We start from the raw sequence: 7,156 nt of genomic DNA, 5'->3' as shown, positions 1-7,156 counted from the left end.
AGGCCGAGGGGGGGGGGGTCTAGGCCCAGGGGCAGTGGGCCTTTTCACACATTTTTTGGCTTTCTTTTAAAACTTCTCTGCTTTCTTTTATTTTCAAAAAGCAAAACAGTTTTATAATTTATAAAACTTACACTTAGCATAAGAGGATAGCTTAGGCTACTGCCACATTAAGCTTAACATTATAATACATTAGCTTAGCATTTTTTAACTTAAAAAGCATTTAATTTAAATGCTTTAGCCACTGTTTTAACTAGTTTAGGGCACTTAGACATTTTGGAAAAAAGTTAGTTCACTGCCAATATTATCAAAAGAATAATTGCCACATGATGAACATTTTAGATTTCATGTCTAACAAATATGAATTTTTGACTTTAGATTGGATTTGAATTTGAATTATGATTTGGATCAAGTGAAGATTAGCAACAGTAACATGATGACATGACACCATTAACAGGAGATTACTGTAGCATGACACTGTGGGTGTTACAAATCTCCTCCACTATAAGAAATCTTGTCTCGAGATTTAAGTGGGGAAGTAAAGAGCAACTTCGGGAGAACTGACCCTTATAGGGTTGATTATCTGGTGAACAATTCAGGGAATGAGGTAGAAATATCTCTCGAGTTGAAACTTAATAAAACATCAAGAGCAAAGTATGAAGGTACAATAGGAAGTTTCAAGCGAATGGATGAACAATTGATACCTGAACAGAGTGTGAGAAAGGGGTTCAGAGCATCGGGAATAGATCATCTCTCGAAAGGTGGCTTGTGACATGATATGAAGCCAAATGCAAGAATATTTCAGAATCGAAGATATACAGGAGAGTCAGGTTCCAATCCTGTGGAACTGTGGGTTATGGGCCCACCATGTGGGTTAAAATAGAAAGGGGGCCGATAGCAAGGCATGTCAGGTGATAGACTGTCAGGTATGTTGCCAACAACGTTGGTACCAAGGGAGAGGGACGAAGAGAACTATTTTCCTGCTCGTTGAACGAGGCGGACCAATAGGCAAAGTTCTCGTCCATTCGTGGTTACCGGAATGTCATCAACAATAGTAACAGGGTCTCACTGACAAGGTTGTACAACAGAGTGTTTTATAAGCAGGGAATTATTTCTGCTTATATCATATATATCACAAGAAGGGTTAAAGAAACCAATGAAAAGGAAAAGTGATTATCAGATTTAAACAGAACAATGGAAAGGAAAAATGTGTTTGCACACAAGAATTTAGTGTATATCCTTCCCAAGGAAAGGCGGGGCATGATATACATGATAGGACAGCAAGTTCAAAAGTATTTAGACAAAGGGGTGAGGGAAGAATCATAATATTATCCACACCACGGTGTTGGAATAATAAATCAAGAAACATTGCGCTTCCAATGTTCTTGTTGATATACAGAGTACCATAGTCCTGCTTCGAGGTAGCAATAACATGGTGTTTGAAGCAAGATTGAATCTGCAGGTCACAAGAAGTACAAAGGGCCAATTCCAAGAATGTCAAGGAATGTAAGATATAATCAAAACATGACCAAGTCCGTATTGGCAGGAAGTCAAGGATGGTGTCGATGACAACACGAATCATCGACGGGCAAGGATGGTATTTCTCCTCAAGAATTCGATTGATATCTTGGAACAAGATAGTATATTGATGGTGATCATGACCAATTTTGTCGATAGGCTCTATGAAGATGCCATTGAGCAGCAACGACATCAAGCAAAAGGAATGATGAAGCAAAGGATATTGGAACCACGTATATGGCACAAGCTCGGATTCAAGCTTGTTGTTCAAGGTGGAATGATAAGATGAGGAAGATCGATGTAAGCTTCGCTCATCGTCGAAAAGTTGTGCTCCAGGAATAAGGACCAGGTAGCACAGTTAAAATTAGCACGATAATGATATAACCGATTAGGCTAGGAATGACTTGAGGGATTATTAAACTCGTAAGCAACGAAAATTACTTAGAGTTATTGAATCAGAGTGCGGAATCGATTCACTTATCGGTGTTCTCAAGTGACTAACAACTCAAAACCCGAAGGAAATCTGAAATCAGTGAGAAGCAATATTAGAAGAGACTTATAGAAAGAAACATAGTTCTTTGCTATTCTCGAGATACCGGAGGGTAATAATCGAAGGAAGATCAAAACAGAGGTTGCGGAGATGTACTGATCTGCAGAAGGCAAGTACTTTAACTCGTCTGAGAAATGGGATCAAAGGGGAACACTCATGGTCAGAACCACGGTTGCAAAGGATCAAGTCCCAGATATAAGATGATCTTATACCATGGGGACAATTAATTTTAAGAGAAGCTTCCATGATAAGATCTACATCGTGTCCATGGGCATGAACACAAAGTTCAAGGTCGACTCCCACTTCTTCAGTGCATATCATTTCATTTACTTCTCGCTTTTGATGAAGTTGTAGTGTTGAAAGTTATCTGGCTAAACACCAGAAGCGTAAGACTCATTAAAACTCTCGGGTTCAAACGGATTAGGGGAGGCATAGGTTCAACCCATAGGGGCGGCTTAGGAACCTATTCCACAAACTTCGGAAGTAAACAACACAAGCTCGAAAGCAGAGCATAGTTGACAAAAGGAGATGATACAATTTACGAAAGGCATTATGTATGTGGGAAAGGACTTCACGAGGTTCTTTGAATATGAAGGACACTGTCGGATGATAATCCAATAATGGATCCGGTGATCCACAACAGAGCTGATGTGAGTATCGATATTCAATCAGAAGAAGAAATAATGCAGAGGTGTCGGATTTTGGAAATATCTGATAATTCCAAAGCTTAAATGCAAAGGAATTATGATTTCCAATTCGGGGGATCAGAAGCAGACGCTGTGATCAAGGATGGATAAGTAGAATAGACCTAGAGGCACAATCGATGATAAAAAGATTGGTCGAGAACCAGCTCATGTTCAAAATGACGTCTGAGCTGGAAGGATGAATTCTAGGATCTGATTGAGGATTGCGAGCATTCGCAACATATTGTATCAACGGACTCAAAATGATAAAGACAAAGGATGAAAATAAGATTACTAGACTTATGGTATTGACCATAATGCAAGCAAGCAAGAAATTCAAGAACAAAAGGCTGTTGAGGATTTTCACAAGAACGAATGGTATTACGAAGATTTTGTGAAGTACATGAATCAACTGAGGATGAGCGGATACTCGATAGGTGCACAAAGTTATCTGTAGGGGTATTCAGATGACAAGGAACTGCAAGGCAGTAATCTCAAAGGATTCTCGGAAAAAGGAGAGTAGTTCAGGGCATCTTGTAATAACAAGATCAAGGGGATAGAATGTAAGATTGGCAAGTGTGTGTAGTTATTTATAAGGATATTTCACTGGTAGGGAATTGCAAAGGCAACAGGCACAAAGTCTCGAGATAATATCATAGAATATCTTCGGAATCTTCTGATGCAGCAGGCGATCATCTGAAATAAGGGGGCTCTCCGGGCGGATGTGATCACGAGATCCTAATGTCCGAGTTAGTAAAACCTTCTAACCCGAATAGAAGAGAGATCAGAGTCCTAGAGTATAGACGAGGAGTAAAAGATCCTAATACCTCCCAATGGCGACGTGGGGCCGTAAGCCACATAGCCATGTTAGTAAAACAGTTTTCACAGACTAGACTCAACTTCGGCCAAGGAGTTTGGAAGGGGATTCCTACAGGCAGTCGGCTCTGATACCAACTTGTGACACCCTCAATTCAATCTTACACTAATCATACACGCAAATGTGTACGATCAAGATCAAGGACTCACAGAAAGATATCACAACACAACTCTAGACACAAATTAAAATAATACAAGCTTTATATTATAAGCCAGGGGCCTCGAGGGCTCGAATACATAAGCTTGAATACACAAGAGTCAGCGTAAGCAAGAATATCTGAGTACAGACATGAGTTAGACAAGTTTGCCTTAAGAAGGCTAGCACAAAAGCAACAACGATCGAAAAGGAAACGTCTCCTGCCTGGGAGCCTCCTAACTACTCCTAGTCGTCTGCGGTCTTCACGTAGTAGTAGGCATCCTCCGGGTAGTAGTAGTCTTCAGTGGCGTCATCTGGCTCCTGGGATCCGTCATCTGGTCGCAACAACCGAGTATAGGGGAAAAAGAGGTAGCAAAGCAACCGTGAGTACTCATCCAAAGTACTCGCAAGACTTACATCAAATCTAAACCAAGTATGCATCTATATCAAAGGAGATGGGCTGTATCTGTGTACTAAACTGTAGAATGCCAGAAGGGAAGGGGAAAGCCTAGCCTATCGAAGACTAGCATCTTCTGGAAACCACCATCTTGCAGCAATAGGAGGGAGTAGAGTAGCATAAAGTAAAGTAGCAGTAATGTTATCAACCTCGGCCAGAGATCCTTTCTCGACTCCCTGCGAGAAGGCAATCCCAGAGCCATACTATCTAGTTATCATCACAATCCAATTCTCATCACCATGTCTCACCTCAAGTATCCAGTTCTAGTTGTATCGATCGGGATACAACTCCAAGTGTCCGTTACGGTAGGACAGGCTATCGATAGATGTTTTCTTCCCTGCAGGGGTGCACCAACTTACCCACCACGCTCAATTAACTCCGGCCGGACACACTTTCCTGGGTCATGCCCGGCCTCGGCCAAACAATACGCCGCAACCCGACCTAGGCTTAAAAGAGAGGCCAGCACGCCAGACTAAACCTATGCCCCCAGGGGTCATGGGCCATCTCCCCAGGAACTCCTGCACGTTGCGAACGCGGCCGGTGAGCAGACCTAGCTACCTCCTTCAACAAGGTAGGTGCTTTCCAGTCCAACCCGGCGTGCCCCGCTCAGTCGCTAATGTCTATTAAGCTTTGGCTGATGTATACGATGCAGAACGCCCATACTATGCCCACGTGATGGTTAGTGCTATCAGGCCAGAGGCCCCTTGGATCAAATATCCAAATCGTAGCGGATTAGGAACGCGCGGTAACGAGCAGAGATTCATGATCGATGTGACCCCGTCGCCCCGTCTCGAGTACTTGCGGCAAGGGCTAAGAATGCCCGACCACGCCTCGTAAGTATCTCGCGAGCACCTTCGAGGTCAACCCAACTCCACATCACTCGCAATTAAGCTCGCGCGGGTACCACTCAGGGTCAACCCGTCTTTAGTCACATGGTTCAGTGCAAAGTCATAGTAACCATAGTAACTGTGTGTCTAACACCAAGGGGAAAACCCGAGGAATCACCCCCGGTGAATTCCACTCGATGTTGTCATCAAGGTGAACGTAAGAGGATCCACCCTCGAGGTTCATGTTTGATGGGTTGCACGACAGAGCCGTAACTGAAGTGGTTAAGGAGGAAATCACCCTCGATGACCTCGACCGTAAAGCTACACTACGGAGATCTCACCAGGAGTGATGTAAGAGGTTCCACCCTCGACACTCGATGGTAACTCTGCAGAGTCGTACAACTAAGGGGGGGGGTGATGTGCGGTGTCGGGGCCTGGGCGTCGATCACGTTGATCAAGTCATCGAACATAAAGCGGGGCAACTGGGACAAGGTGGGGGTCACTGATGGATCACTAACCATCCTATACTAAGCAGTTTAGGATAAGCAGGTAAGGTATGAAAGCAGGTAACAACAACAGGCTGCATCAGAGTAGGATCATACAAAAAACAGTAGCAGTTCTAATGCAAGCATGAGAGGGAAAGAAATGGGCGATATCGGAATGCTAAAGGGGGGCTTGCTTGCCTGGAAGCTCTGTAGAAAAGGAAGAAGTGTCGTCGTCGACGTAGTCGGTCACAAGGGCAGCATCGGTCTCGGGGTCTATCGGAGAGAAGAGGGGGAAGAAACAATAAATATAAAGCAAACATAGCACCACAAAGCATAACAAGGCAAGAAGATGTGCCGGGGGTGACATAACGCGGTAGGAGGTGATACCGGCGAAGGGGGGAAACATCCGGGAAGGTATCCCCGTTATTTCGCGTTTTCGGACAGTAGAACCGGAGGGGGAAAGTTGCGTGTTCGCTATGCTCGTGACGCGTGGCGGACGAACGGGCTGCGCATCCGGGTTCGTCTCGTCGTTCTGAGCAACTTTCATGTACAAAGTTTTTCCATCTGGCCTACGGTTTATTTTATATTAATTTCCAAAGATTTAGCCATATTCTAAAATTATTAAATAACTAATTCAAAAAAAAAATAAACAGAAAAGAGCTGGGTGCACCCGGTGCAGTGCACCAGGGGTTGACTGGTGGGTCAGGTGGCTCAGTTGACCCAATCAACAAAGACTGGTCAACAGAGTGAATAGTGCATGCAGGTCCCGCATGTCAATGTCACATGTGTTATTTCAGTTTTTAACATCTTTTAGTTAGCAGCAGGGCCCGTATGTAATAGACACATTAGGTTAGTTACCTAGTTAATCCTAAATTAAATTAAGTTAATTAAGTAAGTAATTATTATTTAAAAAAATTTCTATTCTCTTTTTTTTGGGGCGTGAGGCCCGTTCGACAGTGGCACAGAGGCCTTAGCGGGGCGGGCGCTCGAAGGGACGAACCCAGGAGCGTGGGCGAAGCCGCCGAGGTGCGGCGAGGCACCGGCAAGGGCGAGCGCGGGAGGCGCGGCGTGGAGGAGGGCCGCGGGCGGCAGTAGGTGGCGAGGTGCAGCAGGGCAAGGCCGCAGGCGCGGCCAGCAGCGGGCAGCATCGCCGACAGGGGCGGGCGCACGCACGGGGCACAGCCCGGGCATAGCCGATGCACGACCAGCGGGACCACAGGCGCGTGAGGGCGCGTCAACCGCCGCGACGACCATGATGAGGGCGCACGGCGACTACGGCTTCGGTCAGAAGAATGGGCGGCGTGGACGACGGCCCGCGACAGAAATCAAGGGAAGGGAGAGGGGGAGCAGCCGCGGGAGCTCACAGGGGAGGTCGGGGCGACTCGGGGTGGTGCAGGGGTCGGCGAGGGTTGAGGAGGCCGGCGGGGAGGAGGACGAGGACGGGGCGTCAGCGTCGCGGCGTCGGGAAGGCGGAGTCGAGTAGCTTTGGGCGAGGTCCAACAATGGTGAGCGGCGAGGGGCGACGGCGACGGCAGGCGTAGGGTCAGGGCGTGCCGTGCGGGAGGAGACGGAGAGGCGGGCATCGATGAGGTGGCGAGGGGCGACGGCGAGGTGGTCGGGGCTCGCT

The sequence above is a fragment of the Triticum dicoccoides genome, chromosome 7A (genome assembly GCF_002162155.2).
Source record: "Triticum dicoccoides isolate Atlit2015 ecotype Zavitan chromosome 7A, WEW_v2.0, whole genome shotgun sequence".
Classification (NCBI taxonomy): Eukaryota; Viridiplantae; Streptophyta; class Magnoliopsida; order Poales; family Poaceae; genus Triticum; species Triticum dicoccoides.
Note: the sequence above shows the minus strand (reverse complement) of the source record.